Source organism: Loxodonta africana, chromosome 15 (genome assembly GCF_030014295.1).
Source record: "Loxodonta africana isolate mLoxAfr1 chromosome 15, mLoxAfr1.hap2, whole genome shotgun sequence".
Taxonomy (NCBI): Eukaryota; Metazoa; Chordata; class Mammalia; order Proboscidea; family Elephantidae; genus Loxodonta; species Loxodonta africana.
The window spans coordinates 3,667,576-3,680,262 of NC_087356.1; the positions used below are offsets into that span (position 1 = coordinate 3,667,576).

A 12,687-nucleotide genomic window follows, 5' to 3' on the forward strand; every position below is an offset into this window, starting at 1 on the left:
AGTGCTGTGTTTGTTTGAATGTATTTGAAATTTTAAGGGTTTTCAGAATGTTGCTCCAAGAACTCTAGAATTTATGCCTTAAAAGGCTTAACTACTGGTATGTTTGTAGACTTTCTTATGACTTGTTTGGTGCCGTCAAGTTGGTTCTGACTCACACCGACCTTGTGTTCAGCAGAATGGAACTCTGCCTGGTTCTGCGCTGTCCTCATAGTCGGTGCTGTGTTTGAGCCTATTGTCGCAGCCACTTACCTTTCCCCTTTTTCCTAAACCACCAAGAGCCAAACCAAAACCTGTTGCCGTTGAGTTGATTCCAACTCATAGTGACCCTATAGGACAGAGTAGAACTGCCCCAGAGGGTTTCCAAGGAGCGACTGGTGGATTCAAACTGCAGACCTTTTGGTTAACAGCCAAGGTCTTAACCACTGCGCCACCAGAGCTCCTAACACAGTATAGTGTCACCTAGGCTTAACCTTCTTAGTAACTTGTGGTCTACAAAGCCCTCAAACTCCAAAAAAGCAAATTCCTTGCCATCGAGTTAATTCCGACTTATAGTGACCCTATAGGACAGAGTAGAACTGCCCCATAGAGTTTCTGAGGAGCGGTCCTCACGTACACTTAATTAAGGTCTCCAGCAAACCTCTGCAGTGGGGCGACTGTCTCCATCACTTTATGGCAGGTCGCATGAGTTGGAGACAGTCTTTCCCAGAGTCAGGCAGGTTGGTGGTTGTGGTGGAGTCGGGGCTGTGCTCCAGCACTCTGCTGCAGGCCCTGGGAAGGGCTCACTCAGCCCCTCTCGTTTTAATGTCTTCTAAAGGGTATGTGTAGCAGAAGGGATGGGAGCCTTCTGTTTCAGTAGTTAAATTTGTTCATATATATACATATGTATGTGTATGCAGATAGCAGCCACCGAGTCGCCTCTGACTCATGGTGACTTTATATACAACAGAACAAAACACCGTCTACTCCTGTGTCATCCTCAGGATCGCTGGCACGTTTGAGTCCATTGGTGCAGCTATTGTGCCAATCCGTAGCACCGCGGGTCTCCCTCACCCTCACTGGCCCTCCACCTCACCAAACGTGATGTATTCCTCCAGCAGTTGATCCCTCCTGATGATGTGTCCAAAGCAATGAGTCAGACCATGTTCTGTTTTGACCCACAGGGTTTTCATTGACTAATTTTCAGAAGTAGATCGGCAGGCTTTCTTCCTAGTCTGTGTTAGTCCGGAAGTTCCGCTGAAACCTGTCCACTATGGTACCCTGCGGGTATTTGAAATACTGGTTGCTTAGCTTCTGGCATCAAAGCAACGTGCAAGCCACCACAGTATGACAAATTGACAAATGGGTGGTGGTGTGTATATATATATATATATATATATGTATTTAAATACTTAAGTAGTTCAAAATGGCATGTGTAGTGAATTTAAGTTAAAACAATATTTAGAGAAGAATCAATGAATAACTGTACAAGGTCATGGTAGAAATCAGGACCCCCTTAGGGACTGCAGTTTCAGAAATACTCAATATTTGTGCTAGCTCTTTGAGATGGTTGGGATAGAAATCAGAGTCCTGCTCTCCGTCCCAACCTTGCTGTTTGTCCACCCCTCTCCTCTGAACCTTGATGTTCTTACTGAGACAGGGAATAATAATTTCCCTGTGGCTGGGGCAGGCTTGATTGTGAGGAACAAATGACAAAACAAAATAAACATAATTTGTAACCCTTTGGAGCCCTGGTGGCACAGTAGTTAAGAGCTAAGGCTGTTAACCAAAAGTGTGGCAGTTTGAATCCACCAGCCGCTCCTTGGAGACCCTATGGGGCAGTTCTACTCTGTCCTGTAGGGTGGCTGTGAGTCAGAATTGACTTGACAGCAACGGGTTTGGTTTTGGGTGTTTTTGATACACTCTGCCATTGTAGTATGGTAAGTAGATCTAGGAGGGTGCCACATCTGGCTAGGGAGACACTGAAGTGCCCAAAGTTTGTGGTTTCCTGAGACCCAAGAGGTGAATTAAAAAATAAACCAGGCCGAGAGCCCAGGGGTTCTGACTCTAGGTCAGCTGTGTTTCCATCACACTCCTCTGCCTCCCGCGTGGTGGTTGGTGGATGTGTCCAATGCACTACCTCACTGAGGAGCGTTGCGAGAACTTTCAGCTGTGTTGTGTTTACGATCGCTGAGCTTTCTGGTCTTTGGCCCAGTGCCTCTGACTGATACCTGGCCTCAGCTGTCTTCATACATCAGCTTCCCCATGCCCACCCCATGCCGTACTCTGGGATGATGTAAGTGTGTCCCTACCTGCCTGATAGGTATGTATCTGGCCCCTCAAGTGCCTGGTCCTCACTGAACCCCACTTTTGGGGCTGGATGACAGTCCTGGTGGTGTTAGGTGGCACCTGTGTTCTCCTGGGCTGGCTGAGTTCTAGAGGAGTGAGAACATTGCATCTGGTGGACACCTGCCTATCTGACAATGGTGTCCCTGTCCTGGCCCTGTGCCTAAGGAGGGGTTGTGGGCTTGGGATGGCTTGGAGGGTGTGTTAGCTACGTGCTGGTTTCCGTTGTCCAGTTCTTCCACAAGTTGGTTCCAGTAGGAGATGGAAACATTCTAAAAATGAATCTTGAAAGCACAAGATCCCTGATCTCTTTATTTCCCAACTGCCAAGAATGTAAAAAAGAAAAAAAAAAAGCAACAGCACAAGCAGAGATTTTAATTAGCGTTCGCTGTCACTGCTCTTGGTGACGGTGATTTTGTATAGGATATATGACAGGGAGATACTTAGCATGGGAGCCTGTGTTCTCCGTGTGTTTTCTACCTGTCAGAACTCAGCTACAGATTTTGGAGAAAAAGAAATAATGGCGGAAATACTGCTTGACATTTTTCTTATTATACAGGTATCCCAACTCGTTATTATTCTCTTTGGAAACAAAAGAACCACCAGTTTAGGAATCTTTTCTGGAACAAGGCCACAGTGAAAGAAAGGGAAGATGGTTCTAGGAACTTTCTTGAGCAGTGTCACCATTGCACTGGGGGACGGAGCTCGAAGGCTATAGATGGCCTTGGTGTAAGGTATCTGTCACTGAATGTCAGGCTAGTAGGCCTGAAATTGCTTGGCCTCTTCAATTACCAAGTGGGTTTGGTTCCTTTTGTCTTTGATGTTGTTGGGTTTTATTTGATATTTGCAGAGTTGAGTAGGTGCTTCTTTCAGAGCTGGTGAGCAGGGCCCAACTTCAAGTTGAGCTATACCAACCTTCAGAACGTCCTGGAGACCTGCTAGGGCAAGGGAGTTGCCCTTCGTGTTTTGGTTGTAAATGCTTGCCTGCCTGATCTGTGGTGGGTGCCATCTTTGCTGATGAAGAGTGATGCTCATCACTGTCTGTGTAGACTGGGAGTGTTCTTTGCTGATTTGCACCAAGCGAGCAGGAGGTTTGTCTTCAAAAACCCAATGGGAGAGTTCCAAGAGAGAACCAAGATTTTTCAGATTTATTTGAGCAGTTAAGATCCGTGGTGGTTCCTCATTGCCTACAAGCTGCAACCCACACTCTGTGGTCTGGTGTGAACCCAGAAAACCACAAACTCAACCTGTTGCCATCAAGTCAAGCCCAACTCATAGCGACCCTACTGGACAGAGTAGAACTGCCCCATATGGTTTCTAAGGAGCAGCTGGCAGATTCGAACTGCAGACCTTTTGCTCAGCAGTCTTTGCTCTAAACCACTGTGCCACCAGGGCTCCTGGTGTGAACCACTCCCCAGAAGGGACCCTGGCCTGCCTCTCCCAGCCCACTCCAGCTCCGTTCTCCATGTCCCTTAGAACACTGGACTTTACTGTCTCCTGAATGAAAGCTTGTCCCTGAAATGCACCTTTGGCTTTTGAAGTCGGACCCGCCCACTCATCTGGATTGCCCTTCCCCAGCTTTAAGGCTTCTTCCTCCCCTCCCTCACGGCATGGGGCATGTGTTTCATTTTTTCTTAGTATTGCCTCTTTTGAAGGTCTTGCTTCATGTCAACAGTTGGGTCCTTGAAGGCGGGGACCACTTCTGACCTACCCGTGTGCCCTGTAGAAGTGCCTGGCTCGGTACCTGCTGAACCAGTGAGTGACTGACTAAGGTTGCAGATTGTAGGCTCTTGTGGGCAGCCCTGTGGGGAGTGTTTCAGGCCATGCCACCAGGCTTGCCAGCAGGGGACAGAAGCACCAGCCCTCCGCAGAGACCCTCAGAGTTACTCCCTGTCCTTTGCCTCTGGTTTCGCCCACAGGAGATGTGGAGAGAGAAGATGTTATGGTGTAGCATGAGGGCGCTGAGTATCAGTTGGCATCTCTCTCTACCTGGTTCAGCCCACCTACCCACAGCTCTGGTGAAGCTTTGCAGCACTGCCTCTGGAAACTCGTGTGCTTCAGAGTCACTGCCTGCGATGCTTCTTAAAATTGCTTTTCTTTCATCATTCCTGCCACCATGTGCTTTGGGATAAGAGCTGGCCCATCTACCAGGGGAGGGAGCCCTGAAAGGCTCCTGATGGGTGTCCTTCTTGCCCTGGGTGGGCAGATACTCAAGAGTTTGCCCTTTGAGGGGTAAACAGTGATTGGTGGACCCCTCCCTGGCCCACCATCGCTACCCACCATCCCCACCTCCACCCGCTCTGACCAAGGCCCCATTGGGAGGGAGGGCTTGGGAAAGGCTGACTGGAAAGGGCACCTGGGGAGGGATTCTTACTTCTCCATTCTTGGCTCTGTCTTCTCCTTGCCTGGATACACAGATGAAATATGAAAAAGAAAGTGCTCTGTCTTGCTGGGTTAGCCTACCAGGTGTTAGCCAAAGTGCTGATTTTTCTGTCTCCATCCTATCCAAGTCACATCTTTTGAGAGAATAAGAAACAAAAACAAAACAAAAAAACAACCAAACAACCAAAGGGCAAAGCTGAGTAGCTGAAGTTATAGACCCCTCATTCCAGAGATCTTATATAAAAATCAGGAATGTCTGCTTATCTCTGTGTTGCCTAAGGTTCCCTGATTGATTTTTCAGTAACTCTATCATATAGCTGAAGGAGCCCTGGTGGCGCAGTGGTTAAAGTGATCAGCTGCTAACTAAAAGGTTGGCGGTTCAAAACCACCAGTGGTTCTGTGGGAGAAAGATATGGCAGTCTGCTTCTGTAGAGATTTACAGCCTTGGAAACCCTGTTGGGTTGCTATGAGTCGGAATTGACTTGACAGCAGTGAGTTTGGTTTTGGTGTTCGCAATGAGAACATGGAGCACTTGTTCCACCTGACAACGATGGGTTAAAACAATATTTCTTGGTTGCAGCTAAAGTAACCAGACAACATACCACCTTACCAGGGATCTACATATAGTGAAGCCTGCATAATATGTGACCCACTTTGTTTCCACGGTACGTAAAGGACCGAGACATTTCTCCCTGATGTCGGTTTGTTCGTGAGGAAGCTAAAAACAGAATTGGTTGGATGCTGCCTGCTTGGAGGCCCTGGGCAGGTCCTCAGTCTCCTGAGTTAGAGCCTTGTTCCTTAAATAGCTTTGTCTTCCTCGTATTTCATTGATCTTTGGTTGTCGCTTAGCGTTTTATAGCCCTTTATGGAATTTTGTTGCTGCTCAGGAAATTTTATGTTCTCTCATGAAGCCCACTTTGATACTTTTGAATTTGAAAACAGGCTTTCCTAGTGAGTATAAAAATAAACAGAGCCCACCCAAATCTGGTCATCTGAAGCCTATGGAACGTTCTGGAAGCAGTGTTCACACGGAAACAGATGGCTGTGTGTCCTGGTGTGTGGAGTGAACCTCCACATACTCTTCAGGCCCACGTGCCATCCTGCTGGCTATGCTGGAGTGAGGATGGTGAGAGGCTAAGCAGGAGCAAGACAGAGGGGCTGGACTGCCCAGGGCTTGGCTAGGTTTATATTTCTGCCCAGTGGGATACCAGCACCACACATGCCAGTACTGAAGTAAACAGAAGTCCATCTTATCAGACACCTACCTGTAGGAGTGGGATCTTGCCCTTGTTTTCCCAAAGTGCCATCACAGGGAGTTTTGAAAGTTGCCTGGATATTAAAGTGCCCCACTGATAGTTTGCTTTCTACTAAATAAAACCAAAGCCTGGCTTCACGGTTGGTCACTGAATCTTGGCATAACCAGAACATGTTCCTTCCCAGTCCAAAAAGGCTCAGGCAGCCTCGAGCCCAGATCTGGCCAAACCCCCCGGGAGTGGTGGGGATGCCCACTCCCCCTTCCAAGAGTGTACTTGGCTTCTACGTTTGGCAAGACATACCTGGCAGCCCTTGAAGCTGCAGTGTCTCACAGCCTTGATCAGCGTGTTTTGTTTCGCCATGTCAGGACTGCCGTTTTTATGAGGCCGGCCACTGCCTCCGGGTGGTGAGCTGGTTCACCTTCTCTGTGGTGCTTCCCTTGGTAAACCTGAAAGAGGATGTGCGGGGCGGGGGAGGGGGGGTGGTTGAAAGAAGAGGGTGCATGCCTTATTTTGAATTGTGGTGTGTGTGCCGCAGAAGTCAACAGTGACATAGTGTTGGGGACAGCACGGTGACCCTTAGACACCTTAGTACATGCCTTGCTTACAGACCAGGGCATTCTACAGTGAGTGAATAAAAACTGTTGGGAACAGTAAGGAGAAGGAAATTATAGTAAAACAGCAGTCCTGCAAAGGGCACAGAGGAACCTCTGCCTGCTGAGAGGCAGCATGTCGCCACGGAAACCCAGTCTTGAGTCATAACTTGCTGATTCTGGGTGCAGGGCACTTCCCATTGAAGTACACTGCTTCTGCACTGCCGTATTAACATAAACTCCGTCTTCACCGTCAGGGAAACAGAAGGTTATTATCTGTTTTTACATTAGTATTGGTTGGGTTACTGCTGAAGATTTGTCTGTTTATCCTGTTCACAAGTTGTTATGTGTTTCTAAAACTTATGTTAAAACATTTCAGACAAAAAGGTTCACAATATTTTTGCAAGGAGCTTAGTTTCAGCATAGGAAAAGGAAGTAATGCTTGAATGATACAAGAAAAAAAAAGCTGTTCTCATCCTAAAGTTTGCTCTTTGCCATCTCTAGGAAGACCCATTTCCCCTCTGGTGCCTGGTGCTGCTTAACGTGAGAGCTGGAGATTGGATCAAAGACTGAGAAACCTTAAGGGAATGCCTTTAAAGAATACAGATGGTGTCAGAGAGGGAAACACTGTTTAGAGTGTCCTTGAATCTGAACTGTTATCTTTAAGGAGACCCTGAAAACTGGGGAAGAAAATAATATTCTGATAAACGTTGTGCAAGTAAAACAATACATGTAAAAGTACTTTAAAAAAAAAGAAGAACTCTACAAGTGGAAAAGATAGGGCCTTTTAATAGCGTGTAAACTAAAACTCGTTGCCATCAAGTTGATTCCGACTCATAGTGATCCTATAGGAAAGAGTAGAAACCATAGGTTTCCAAAGAGCAGCTGGTGGATTTGAACAGCTGACCTTATGGTAGCTCACCATAGCTCTTAACCACTGCACCACCAGGGCTCCAATAGCATGTAACCCAAAAAACCCAGCATGTAGTAGCTTGAATTAATGTGCCCTGCATGCTGTTTTGCATATCAGAAAGAGCACTGGACTAAGTAGGGTCTGTTGGGTGGTCCTGACTTACCTCCGTGGCTACGTGACCTGGAGAAGCTCCTCTACTGTTGTGAGTCTGGTTCCTGGTCTGTCAGGTGAGCATCGTCACCCCTGACATCCAAAGAGTGAAGGCGTGAGGACCAAGTGAGACAAGGGATGTGGAGGCTGTTTGCAGACTTTGTTGTTGTGGCTTACGCTCACGCTTCTTCCCCAGTGACATTGCTACCTAAAGAGATCTCTAAATTAGGTGTGTCTCTCCACGGAGACCAAATGAGGTCAGTGAGTGGTCAGATGCCATCTTGTGCTTGGAAGTTCTTGGCCTCCCCTCTTAGTCCTCTGCCATGTGTTGGAACGCCGTGAGAAACTTGATCCTTTACACGAATCAGCAGCAGATATTGATAAGTCCTGGAGAAGCATAATGCTGTAAAAAGACTGAAGGGAAGAATGATGGATAGGAATAATAGATGGCTGCTCCTCAAAAAAGGAAACCATGTAAGTTGATGACTCAGGCACCATCTTGAGTTTGCCACCAACCATGGCCTGCAGTGCGAGCACTCCTCTGCAGACGGACTCAGGAAAGGCAGCCGCGTTTTCATTCTGGCATTTTTACACAGCAAGACATAAAGCCATATTTTGCTTGTTTTTCTGTAGTTCCCTGATTTCACTTAAAGGAAAAAAACAACATGTTGGAATATTCTGCCCATTTGGGATCCCTCAACCCCTTATTCACAGTCCTGGGAGGAGTAGGCATTCCCTGGTCCTCTGCCCTACTGGACAACTCACCTATCTTGGGAATTGTGACTGCTGGCCAGTCTTGTTTTGAGCAGGCAGCCTCTAGGTGGACCCTAAAGTGGCCATTTCTGGCCTTAGGGTTGGAGTGGAAGGTATGGAGGGAAAGTCTTAGTTATCTAGTGCTGCTATACAGAAATACCACAAGTGAATGGCTTTAACAAAAAGAAATTTATTCTCTCACAGTTTAGGAGGCTAGAAGTCTGAATTCAGGATGGCGGCTCTAGGGGAAGGATTTCTCTGTTGGCTCTGGCGGAAGGTCCTTGTCATCAATCTTTCTCTGGTCTAGGAGCTTCTCAGCACAGGGACCTGTGTCCAAAGGATGTACTCTGCTCCCGGCTCTTCTTGGTGGTATGAGGTCCGTTTCCACTCTGCTGGATTCTCCCTGTTATATCTCAAAGGAGGTTGACTCAAGATAGAACCTAATCTTCTAGATTGTGTCCTGAGTCATTAACATAAGTCTCTAATCCTCCCTCATTAACATCATACATATATACATACCCATTGCCTTCAAGGGAATTCCAACTCATAGTGACCCTATAGAGGTTAGGATTTCCAACATATAGGATTATCAGATCACAAAATGGAAGACAGCCACACAATACTGGGAATCATGGCCTAGCCGAGTTGACACATATTTTTGGAGGACACAGGTCAATCCATAACAGAGACCTTCTGAAGTCAGTCAGTGTTGTTATGCTCCTGTGATTGTTCCTGTGAAACGGCCCTATCCGTCACATTAAATTAATGTAAATCTGAGTTCATTCATGTTGGGGGTTCTGTTTGCTGTCAATCAATAGCTCTCTTTTAGTTTTATAGTAGTTAAAGAGCTCTAAGCAAAAGGAGATTTATGTTTGCATACATTTAAATAGTATAAACATTACTTATTCAACATTGGGAGTTCTTTGACTTTTCTCTTTAAAGCTTAAGAAACGCCCACTGTAGGAGCATCACCATTGGCTACTAAAAGTTATGAAGAATTGAAATGATTCTGTCCAGCCTTCTGTCCCCTCCTCCTTCCTTTGTAGGAGCTCTCCCCGACCCAAGCTCATGGCCAGTGTGGGGGGCAGCCATGTTACATTACAATGTGACTTCAGCCTCCTGCCAGAGGTGGCCCCTGACCTGAGCTGAGCACTTGGAGTCCCTTCTCTAGAGAGAGCTGGAGGGAAGACTTGGAGAGAATTCGCTCTTTTGGCCTCATCGGTGGCTAGAACTAGTGGATATAAAGTTTGGGGACTGTCGGCTTCCACATGTCCCACCATGGGGACTGGTTGAGTTGCAGAAAGCAGGGAGGATGAAGTGGATAAGTAGGGAGGAGCTGAGAGTTGTCTCTGCTGCCATCACGGGAGTCCCTGGGCCAGCTCGGTCATATTCCTGCTTACATTTTATAAGTCAGCCCAGAGTTTTTATAATATACTTGCCTTTCTGCTTAAGCTCATTTGAGTTGGGTTTCTGCAACCTGCCTTACGAGTGTCTTGGCTGTTATGTATGGTGTTTTGGCCAGGATTGTAGGAGCACCTAGAACCTGCTGTGTTCATTGTGACAGCCTCATCACTGAACCCCCAAGGAGTGGAGGGATAGAGTGAATGAAAAAGTGTCAGAGCAGGCAGGGTGAAGTTGCCATAGCTCCCTGCACAGCAGTTCTGAGGAGCCTTGAGCAGGTGTGGCCACACCTTGGTTGAAAGGACAGACCTGCCTCAAAACAGGGGAGGAGAGAAGTGGAGCTTGGGGCACTGTCTGGCCTGGTGGCTGGAGGAGCCAGCCCTGGGTGGTGGCGGAGGGAGAAGCAAGTGCTAGGCCAGACATTACAGCTTTTGGTTTGGTTGGAAGAAGAAAACAGAAAAGAACAGACTTAGGCAGTGATGGGGCACACCCAGCCTGTTGTTGGAATTTAAGGCCCTTACTGACGAAGACTACAGGCTTCAGCACTGATCATACCTCAGCATAAAACAGAAATCCTCACAACCTGACCAATAAGCAAAACCAAATCAAACCAAACCTGTTGCCATCAAGTCTGACTCACAGCGACCCTATAAGCAACATCATGATAAACAGAGAAAATGCTGACGTCAAGGATATCATTTTACTTGGATCCACAATCAATGCCCATGCATTCAGCAGTGAAGAAATCAAATGACATGTTGTATTGGGCCCATCTGCTGCAAAAGACCTCTTTAAAGTGTTGAAAAACAGAGGTGTTGCTTTGAGGACTGAGGTGCACCTGACCTAAGCCATGGTATTTTCAGTTGCCTCATGTGCATGTGAAAGCTGGACAGTGAATAGGAAGACTGAAGAAGAACTGATGCCTTTGAATTATGGTGTTGGCAGAGAATATTGAATATACCGTGGACTGCGAGAAGGAAGAACAAACCTGTCTTGGAAAAAGTACAGGCAGAATGCTCCTTAGAAGTCAGGATGGCGAGACTCTGGACATGTGATGTCTGGAGGACATCACACTTGGTAGAGCAGAGGGTCATTGAAGAGAGGAAGGCTCTCAAGATGGGTTGACACAAGAGCTGCAACAGTGGGCTCAAACATAGCAGTGATTGTGAGGGTGGTGCAGGACCAGGCAGTGTTTCCTTCTGTTGTACGTAGAGTCCCTGTGAGTCAGAACTGACGGTACCTCACCTAACGCCACCAGCACCACCACTACCACCCCACTGTGGAGGAGCAAGAGTGGTTTTCTGCTAAGCCTTATCATCTGGAGCCAAGCTTTAAGTGGGTGCCCTCGGGGTGAAGGAGGAAGGGCGCCTGGGTCTGTGATGATACCTTCTTTCACTTGATCCCTGCCAGGTAGGCCAACGGTGAACAGGTCACAGGGAAGCAATTTTCTTCATCCTTTCAGCACTTGGTCTTCATGGAACTGCAGTTTTCATTGTCAGTGGGAACTGATAAATACTGGATGGTTTCCTTGGAAACCCTGGTGGCAGTAGTGGTTAAGAGCTACGTCTGCTAACCAAAAAGGTCGCCAATTCAAATCCACCAGGTGCTCCTTGGAAACTCGGGCAGTTCTACTGTGTCCTATAGGGTCGCTATGAGTTCGAATCGACCCCACATCAGTGGGTTTGGTTTTGCGTTTTTTTTTTTTTTTTGGATGGTTTCTTCAGTTCCATTACACACCTATCTGGAGATTTCTGTGGCGCTTTCAAGGGCAGCATCTTCCTGGCAGGCCTTCCTGGCCAGTATACAGGTGGGCTTTCAGTTAATTATGTGGGGGCTTCAAGTGGCCGAGTTGACAATGGAGATAAGAACTGAGACTTTTGTCAAAGTGCATGACAGTTCTGGGAGTGAGAAGAATGGCGTTAACACTGGTGTTCCTTGTCTCAAGCACTACATGGGCAGCTCTTGTAATTGACTGGATTGCCCGAAACAGTGTCTTTATTATCTTTTTGCTATGGCATTCTGGGAAATTTATGTGATAGTTAAGTTAGGTGAAGTCTGGTGCTTGGAGTAAGAGGAGTAATAATAGGAACACTGGGTTGATTCACTCCATGAAATGTCCCCAGCATCCCTGGTTCTAGCACCCAGACACCCCTTACAGGCAAGGGGAGAACACCAGCCCTTCACCCAAGGGTTCCAGAAGAGGCCTAGCCCACACCATTGTGGCCCTCAGACTGCCCGCCATTCATGTTTTCGTTCAGTTTCCTGTGATGCGTTTCCTGAGCAGGCCTTCATGGTCCTCTTTGTACCTCCAGGTCCTGGTGTATAACAGGCCCTCAGCTGTTCGTCGAAGAGCTTATCAGTTTATGGAGAAGAAATAGCATGAGGTGGAAGCAAGAAAGTATATGTGTTTAAGAAAAAGTGGTTGGAATGTGAGGTGCATGAGGGTGAGTTATAGGCGAGGCGGCCTGAGGACCCCCTCCCCCAACCCACAGCTGCTCCTGGCACTTGCCCCACATGGCGATGGCTTATTATGAACACGCCTCTCTCGTCTCCCAGATTTTGAGCACCCACCCCCAGGGTCTGGCACCTGTGTCACCCGTGCAAGCATTTCAAAGCATTTTTTTCAGGGAGGCTTATCTTCAAATTAGTTCCCACAGAACGCCCCGTCCCCTGAAGGTTGGCGGTTGCAGGTGACAGCAGGGAGGAGAATGAGTTGTAAACCAGGCTGTCCTGGACAGCTTCCCGCAGAGCTGAGATTTAGGAGGGACATAAAGGAAGCGGGAGCTGCATGGGAGGAAGAGCAGGTCACCGAGGTGGCCGTGTAGAGGCCACATGGGGCAGGGAGGGTTCCTCAATGGCCGGGGTTGTAGCTGGGTGAAGACGCTGTCGGAAGGGGTGGTGGGCTTTGCTGCTGTACCAT

At 47.6% G+C, this 12,687-nt stretch overlaps 1 protein-coding gene across 9 annotated transcripts in view; it reads left to right on the top strand.

Moving 5' to 3' along the window:
• INPP4A (inositol polyphosphate-4-phosphatase type I A) overlaps positions 1–12,687 on the top strand; it is a 171,692-nt gene that overhangs the window by 52,061 nt on the left and 106,944 nt on the right. The gene's annotated exons all lie outside the window — the stretch shown is intronic.